The sequence below is a fragment of the Sturnira hondurensis genome, unplaced genomic scaffold (genome assembly GCF_014824575.4).
Source record: "Sturnira hondurensis isolate 20B ecotype Veracruz unplaced genomic scaffold, ASM1482457v3 Scaffold0021354, whole genome shotgun sequence".
In the NCBI taxonomy this organism is placed as follows: Eukaryota; Metazoa; Chordata; class Mammalia; order Chiroptera; family Phyllostomidae; genus Sturnira; species Sturnira hondurensis.
The window spans coordinates 22863350-22872864 of NW_028093985.1; positions in this window are offsets into that span (position 1 = coordinate 22863350).

Sequence of the window (9515 nt, forward strand, 5' to 3'; positions counted from 1 at the left end):
AAAATAAATAAATGAAACTAGATCAAAATAAAAATTCTGCACAATAAAAGAAATCATCACCACCAACAACAAAAGAAGGCAACCAACCAAGTGGAAGAATATATTTCCAAGCAAGAGTCTGACAAGGGGTTAATATCCAAAATATATAAAGAACTCAATACCAAATGAACAATCCAATTAAAAAATGAGCAGAAGAGAGACACATCTCCTAAGTAGATATACAAATGGCCAACAGATATATAAAAAGATGCTCAACTTAATTAGCTATTAGGGAAATACAAATCGAAACTGCAGTGAGATATAATCTCACAGTTGTTAAAAAGAATCTTATCAAGAAGACAGGTAATAACACATGTTGGAGAGATTGTGGACAAAAAGGAACCCTCATTCACTGCTGTTGGCAATGTAGGCTGGTCCGGCTACTATGAAAAACAGTATGGCAGTTTTGTTTCATTCTGTTTCGTTTTGTTTTGTTTTGTTTTTAATTAGGAACAGAGTTACCATAAGACCCAGCAATCCCTTTTCTGCTTATCTAACTGAAAAATTTGAAAACATTTATTCACACTTCTCTGGTCATTGCAGCATTATTCACAGTGGCCAAAACGTGGAAAAAAATGAAGTGTCCCTTAATTAGTGACTGGATAAAGAAGATGTGGTACATATATACAATGGAATACTACTCGGCCATAAGAAGAGATGAAATACTGCCATTTGCAACAACATGGATGGACCTTGAAAATATTACATTAAGCAAAATAAATCTGTCAGTAAAAGTTAAGAACCATTTGATTTTACTCATATGTGGAATATTAATCTGAAACTCATAGACACAGACAACAGTGTGGTGGTTTCCAAAGGAAAGATGGGTAGGGAAGTAGCAAAGGGTAAAGGGGCCAAATACACAGTGATGGATGATCTGACTGTGGGTGGTGGGCACACAGTGCAATATACAGATCATGTATCATAGAAATGTACACTTGAAACCTATATAATCTTATTAACTAATGTCATCCCAATAAATTTAATTAAAATTTTGTTACAAAGTTGCAGAATATACATATTGCATTAGAAAACAAACAGATTATTCAAAGCTTTTGCTTTGTCAAATTTTTAAAGAGCAATGAGGTAAAATATGTTCAGCCCAAAAGAACCTTTGGAATATAATTCAATGGAGTAGGAATGAAAAAAAATCAACAACAGAACAATGAAACTAGCCCTGGCTGGTGTAGCTCAGTGGATTGAGCACGGGCCTGCGAACCACACAATCACAGTTCAATTCCCAGTCAGGGCACATGCCTGGGTTGCGGGCCGGTTCCCAGCAGGGGACTCACGAGAGGCAACCATACATTGATATTTCTCTCCTCTCCTTCCCTTCTCCTCTAAAGATAAATAAATGCAATCTTAAAAAAAACAAAAAACCAATGAAACTAAGGTTGAGGAACACTCTTGGAAAGTAAAACACAAAGATCCATATGAATAACGGGGGAGTAAATACAGAACAAGTCCAGGAGGTACACTATTCAGGTACTTCCACCAACACTGTAATGATTCCATCTATCAGGACAACTCCCACTGACAGTTTCCCCAGAGGCATCACTTCTGCTTTGCCTAGACACCATTCTGTACCAAACTCTGCATACTCATTCCAGCATTGCGAGCATCTGTGTGCTCCAACTTCACTATTCATAAGAAAACAACAACAAAAAGCTAATATACTCCAAAAAGCTAGAATAATTTCCTTTAATTAAGACATTACAAGGGATCGCTTCTCAAAATGTTATTTTTAAAGAAACTCCCGTCTTTTTTTGTAATTTCACTCTTCAAGTACTCACAGATCCTGCAGAATAACTTACACTGGTTTATTTTTTATTACCACTATTATCTGTTAGAACAACATGGAAATACTCCTGCAGGACAAGTGCAGTGATGTATCACCTTCATGCCTTTGAGTTTTTGTTCCACACATTTTCTTTGGAGACAGGTAAAATTTTGGAGCCTAAATATTTTATATGTACAGATGCATCCTGCAGCATGGTTTTAGAGAAGAAGTTCGGAAAGACCCTAAAGATCAATTAATAATATGTTCATTATCTATATATATATGTGTGTGTGTATATATATATATATATATATATATATATACACACACACATACATATACCAAAACATCTAAAAATCACATTATAATCTTCCATCACATTCTATATCTCTCATCGTCTTACCAAGAGCTATTATAAGTCACATATTAGACATATTTCATTTCTTTTCCTCTTTATCAGTGTAATTTGTTGTTACTTTAAACATTAAATTTTNATATGTACAGATGCATCCTGCAGCATGGTTTTAGAGAAGAAGTTCAGAAAGACCCTAAAGATCAATTAATAATATGTTCATTATCTATATATATATGTGTGTGTATATATATCTCTATATATATAGATGTGTGTGTATATATATATATATACACACATATATATACCAAAACATCTAAAAATCACATTATAATCTTCCATCACATTCTATATCTCTCATCGTCTTACCAAGAGCTAGTATAAGTCACATATTAGTCAATATAAGTCACATATTAGACATATTTCATTTCTTTTCCTCTTTATCAGTGTAATTTGTTGTTACTTTAAACATTAAATTTTTTTTCTACATGTATTGTCCTAGAGTGACTATGTAATGCTTATGGGTGGTTGAAGGATTTCAACTAGGTCTCTCATGTCCAAATATATTCATTTTTAATAAGTGTGTAGGATTTTATTATGAATAAGTTGAGAATGATTTACAATTATATTTTGATTGAAAAAATGACTTGAAATAAATAGGAACTTAGAATTACATATATGAAGATAAAGCCACCAATTAAAAGGTATACACTATCTTAGAGAAGTAATTAAAGAACGAAATCCATTAGGGGCAATAATTTTCTACTTCTTATGTTGAAGTGTCACTTTAAATCTGTTTTATCAAAAAAAATTTCCTTGTATTATTTCTATGAGTTTCCTGAAAGCAATATGACAAGTCCATGGTGTCCTCCTTTACAATCAGAGAATTTATGTGCAGGTACCTTACTATCTCAAACAACTACCATTTTTCTGTTCATGAATTAATATATTAATACATCAAATGGTTTCAAACAATGTCTTAGTTCACTCAGGCTGCTATAACAAACCAACTAGAGACTGGTGGCTTATAAACAACATTTACTTCTCACATTTCTGGAGGCTGGGAAATCCAAGGTCATTACATGGGCAGATTTCTTGTCCAGTGAGACCCTGCTCCCTAACCGCTGTCTGTTCATTGTAACCTCACACGGTGGAAGGGGTCTCCAGAATAGCTTTTACAGGGGCATTAATTGCCTTTGGGTGAACCCTGTCTTTATTAACTTCTTCATTATTTTTAAATACTATAGAACAAAAAGTTTGTTTTTCTCTGCCATAAATGTTCAATGAGTAACATTTAACTTATAAGGAAAACTGACAATTATCTGGGTCAAGAGAAAGAAAAATTTACAAAAGCTCCATCACACTAATAATGTAGAAGGAAAATCACTACTCCTCAGAATTACATCTATAAAATAATTTATTTTAAATAATCAGGGCTTACTATGAATAGTAAATATATCCCTTAGAACTGTATGTGGAGAAAACAACCAAAAGTGAACTCTCATGTGTCACAAGCTTGTATAGTACCTTCTCCTGGGCTATAAGCATGACCTATCATTTGCATTTAGCTAGAATATAGTGAAGTGACAGGACAGCCACTCCCTTGATGAAGTTATGCTGTATGAGACTCCCCCTTAGCAGACTGAAAGAAATTCCCCTGCTCGGCTTGGAGGAGTAAGCTGCCATATTGCAGGTAAGTACCCAGAAGTAGTTGGCCATATGGCACGCAATTGTGAGTAACTCCTAGAACTAAGGGCAAATTCTGTTTACAGCCTCCAACAAATAAGAAACTTAGTTTTACAACTTGTGAAGTTCCTTTGCAAGGAACTTCATTCCAGCAATAAGCTTGAGAGTCTGAAAGAGAATCTTGGCCTTTAGGAAGGAATGCTGCCCGGCCGACACCTTCATTGTTGCCCCTGACCCTAACCAGAGGGCCCAGCTACACAGTAACCTGAAAACTGTGAGACAATAAGTGTACGTTGTTTCTTAAGACAACGGTGTTATTGTTCATGATAATGCCCCACACAGCAGTAAAAACCAATCTACCTCATTAAATTTTGCTGAAATACTACCATTGAAGGTGATTTCAAACTATGAAGTAAATGCACCTGATTATGACTGTGTGTATATGTCTGTCTGTATTAAATGGCATATCACATTTGGCATAGGACTCTAAGACTAATTCTCATTAAAATACCTCAAACTAGTCATATTATTTGACCAATTCTTGTATTTTTGACTTGTAATGAAAAAAAATCTGTGCCAAATTAGATGAAGTATTAAGCTTAATAAAGGAAAACCAATATGTGGTTATCTATAAAGTACACAGAGTGGGGCAAAAGAAGGTTCACAGTTTTCTATATGGAGAATAATAATACAGGAATAAATTCTGTGTTTACAAACTCACAACTGTAAGCCTACTTTTGCCACACCCTGTATTTGGTATGTTTTTTTGTTAATTTAATTTTAATTTGATGTAGCTATCCTACTCAAAGTACATTACTGCACAAGGAAGCATTAGATAAATAATTACTACTAGTTCTACAGAAAAAAATGATGAAGAATGAAGCAGTTAATGAGGGATATGTTAAAATAAAAAGAGAGGGATAATCAAGAAGTGGCTAGGAACTTACTTAGTGCTGTCTTATAAGGTAACAGGTACTGGAAGCTCTTTAACATTTGACAAAATAATGCTTAAGAATAGGAACCTATACTTTTGTCTAGAGATTTGGCATCATCGATACATTATATGTTACTATGCAAATCATGATTAAATCAATATTTATTATGTAAAATAACACACTCCTAGACACATTTGGACAAAAATATTTAAATTGTTTATCACCAAGATTTGATAGTTACTTGATCATGGCGTATTTTAAAATTTTGTTTTCTGATTTTTAACTGGAAAGAAAAATATAAAATAGGTACTGTAATGATTTAAAGTCAATATTATATTTATTTTTTGATTATTAAAAGGCAACTCAATATACTCGATTATTTTCTGTTTTTATTATTTGTCTCTGCATTTATGAAAAGAAATTTAAGGTATTAGAAATTGTGTTGGTTTAAATTTCATAAATAAAAAATGTTGTTTAGTCTAATAAAATGTCACTTTAATCACCAGATATAACACAAGCAATTGTGAAATAGGGAAATACAAAGTTTTATCCTCCCGATAAAGCTATTTTTCTTGGCACAATTTGACAAAAGCAAGATTACATAACGTTTTAGCAATTTCTATTTTAATACGAGTTCCATTGGCTTATTTTATTTTCTGGGCAGAAGGTAAATTTTTTGACATTTAGAGAATTCCCTTAGCAACATGTTTTCAATGCATTGTACTCTGCCAGTTATGATGATTCCAGCTCATTAGACGCTGTCTGGAAACAAAAGGAGTGAAGCAGAAATACTCCCCACGGATGCATTATTTTTGGAGGGTTGGCATTACACAATTAGCAAATGTTATTAAATGCCTTTAAGTACCATTAGTGAAGAAGAATGAAAAACTGTTTAATGATTACCCCTCTCTGTGCTTTAAATGGATTGATAGTGCATGAAGCCATTCAAAAATACAAAATATAAAACGATAGGCAAGACCATCTGTTTTATGTATTCATTATCCTGCACATTTTATTTTGTATAACTATTTTATTAAAAAAGAATTCCTTGAACTGATACAGTGTTCATAAAAGAAGGTAACACACCTACATATACCTCTAACTAAAAACTTATCTTTAATAACATTTCAGCAATATTTATATTAGCATCAAAATGTAGCTTTTATTTCACATTGCTGCAATCCTCAAAAATGTTGCCATTAGAAAATCTGAATTATAATAAAAATGCCTATATTATAAGTGGTTGTGTGCTATCATTAAGTGAATGTATATTTGTCTTTGAAAAGCTATTTTCAAAATTTATTATTTTATCCGAAAAACTACAGTTAATAGAATATTTGAATGATACACCAATTTCTACTCTTAATAAAAACATCTTAAGAGTTAAGCTGAATGTGATTACTTTTCTTTATAAAGTAACAGAGTATTTACTTGATTGTGGGTATGAATTTTTTCCTATGTTGATGCCACGAAGAAAACATGTGAGAGTAGAGATTGAGCAGTAACTATAAAACAGTAAATCTCCACCTGCTGCAAAGCACTGGAGTCAGGTTAGAGAGCCGACCGGCCACTGTACTAAATCAGAAAGATGTGCTGCATAGTTCAGCTGCCCCCGTAGAAATCTTTATACAATTTATGAAATGCAAATTAGTCTTACTCTCCAAAAAATAAAATATAATATTTTCAGAAGTATTAAAGTATTTTTAAAAACAACATGCAAAACAAAAGACTCCAGCATTTACTCCAGCTAAATACTCCAGCATTTTTTTTTATCTCTGTTGAGGATTGTTACAATTGGTAAAAAAGTCTTACTTCCTATGGACAAAGTAGACGGTAACTTTTCAATAAATATTTCTTTAAATAAGCCCTTGCTGGTGTAGCTCAGTAGATTGAGCACAGGCCTGTGAAGCAAAGGGTCTCTGGTCCAATTCCCAATCAGGGCATGTGCCTGGGTTGCGGGCCAGGTCCCCAGTAGGGGAAACGTGAGGCAACCACAGACTGATGTTTCTCTCCCTCTCTTTCTCCTTCCCTTCCCCTCTCTCTAAAAATAAATAAATAAAATATTTAAAAAAATAAACATGTGAAAATAGGAATTTATATAACGCTGTTACCAGCATATACAACTCTATTTCTATTATGTATTATATCTATGTTGTATTATGTAGTAGAAGGTTCCAAATGAAAAACAGAAACCACTGCAAACATTAAGAAGGCTGCCTCCAGACTGTGACACCTGGGGTGCAAGCAACAAACTTAAAAACAAACAGGTGGGAATGTATCAAACTCAAAACCTTCTGTAAGGCCAAAAAAATCCAAAATTAAAAGACTATAGAATGGATAGAGTATTTGCAAACTCTGTATCTGATAATGGGTTAACATTCAAAATATGTAAAGAACTCATACAACTCAATACAAAAATACAATTAAATTTAAAAATCAGCACCGGAATTGAATAGACATTTTTTTTTGCAAAGAAAATACACAGTTGGCCAACAGGTACAAGAAAAGATGCTCAACATCACTACTCATTGGGGAGATGCAAATTAAAACCACAGCAAATATCACTTCATGTCTGATAGAATAGCCACCATCAAAAAGACAAGAGATAAATGCTGGCATGGAATATGAAGAAAAGGGAAGCTTTGAGCACTATTGGCAGGATTGCAAATTGGTTCAGCCACTATGGAAAGCAGTTTGGAAATTCCTCAAAAATTAAAAATAAAACTATCTTACTATCCAGCAATTCCATTTCTGTCAATATATCCAAAGGGAACCAAGAGATATATGCATCCCCATGTTCATACCAGGATTATTTACAATAGCCAATACGTGGAAATAAGTGTCCATTGATGGATGAATGGATAGAGAAGATGTGCTATATATGCACAATGCAATGTACACATAAAATGGAGGAAATTTTGCCTTTTGCAATGATATGAATGAACCTTGAGGGCATTATTCTATGTGAAATAAGTCATAGAAACAAATTGTATGACCTCACTTAGATGTATAATTTTAAGAAAAAAAGTAACAAACTCAGAAAGAAAGATTGGTTTTGTGATTACAGAGTACAGAGGTAAGTTGCAGGGGAATTGGAAGAAGGCGGTTAAAGGTACAAACTTCCAGTTATAAGTACTAGGATTGTAATGCACACCATGATAACTATAGTTAGCGCTGCTGTCTGGTATATATGAAGGACACAAAAGTAAATACTAAATGTTTGCATAGCTAGAAAAAATGTATTCTTCTTTTAAATCTACATGAGATGGTAGTTTTTAACTAAAGATACAGTGGTAATCACCTGACAACATATGAGGATGTAAGGCAAGTCATTGTGCTGTACACCCTCAACTTAGTACAGTGCTGTGTGCTAGTCGTCTCTCAATAAAACTGAGAAAAAACAACAACAAGAAATCACCAAGGACCATATCTTAATACCAGATAGTCCACATTTATCTAGAACCAGAAAACAGGAATCACACTTAAGCAGCCAAAATAATGTTATAAATCTGCACTTAAAATTTCACACTTTACATACACGGCCAACCCAAAATATTTAGATTCTACCTGGGATACAGTTAGAGCAAACTTGGTTGTATGACAAATGTATTTAGGCTGGTGACAGTATGGTTGGAAGAAATATTTTAGACTCTTTACAAATAACAACAGCAAAAACAATAGTTGGTGACACTATGATAAGTACAGCAGATTTTTCAATGACATTCGTTTTGCTCTAATTACAACACAATTTTCTATTATTGATCAAGATATCAATACATCAGTTGATATTGATAATATGATGGAATCTTGATATGGTTCATTATCCCATGTTGGGAACTCCCAACACCAATTCTTCATTTTAGCCAGAATTTCAATCACACTATTTTTAAAAACTATTGATTCTTGCCCTGACTGGTTGGCTCAGTTGATTGGGCATCATCCCACAAAATGAAGGGTCACCAGTGTGATTCCTAGTCATGGCACATGCCTAGGTTGTGGGTTCAGTACCTGGTCTGGGTAGTATGAGAGGCAACCAATGGATGTTTCTCTCTTATGCTGATGTTTTTCTCCCTCTGTTTCTCCCCCACTTTCCATCCTTCTCTTAAAAACAGCAAGCAAACAAACAAAACTATTTATCTTAATAAGAGCTCAAGCAAATTAACTGACTATATAATTAATGTGAAATGTTATTGATTTAACTAGCTGTTATCAAATTTTCTTAAATTTTAAGACCTTATTCAAGTACTAAAAGGTATTGAAGAAAAAACTTATTTATTTATTTGATTTCTATCTGTAGATATTTATCAGGTTAGAAATAATTATAGAGCTTTTACAAAGTACCAACTTAAAAACAATAACAGTGTCTATTGTCTATAAAATCTTATTAAATATACCTGGCTGGTGTGTCTCAGTAGATTGAGTGCCAACCTGTGAATCAAAGGGTCGCTGGTTCCATTCCCAGTCAGGGCACATGCCTGAGCTTTAGGCCAGGTCCCCAGTTGGGGGTGCACAAGAAACACATCGATATTTCTCTCCCTTCCTTTCTCTCTCTCTAAAAATAAATAAAATCTTTTTTGTTTTTTTTTTAAGATTTTATTTTATTTATTTATCTTTAGAAAGGAAGGGAAGGATAGAAGGAGAGAAATATCAATGTATGGTTGCTTCTTTTGAGTCCCCTGCTGGGAACTGGCCTGCAACCCAAGCATGTGCCCTGACTGGGAAT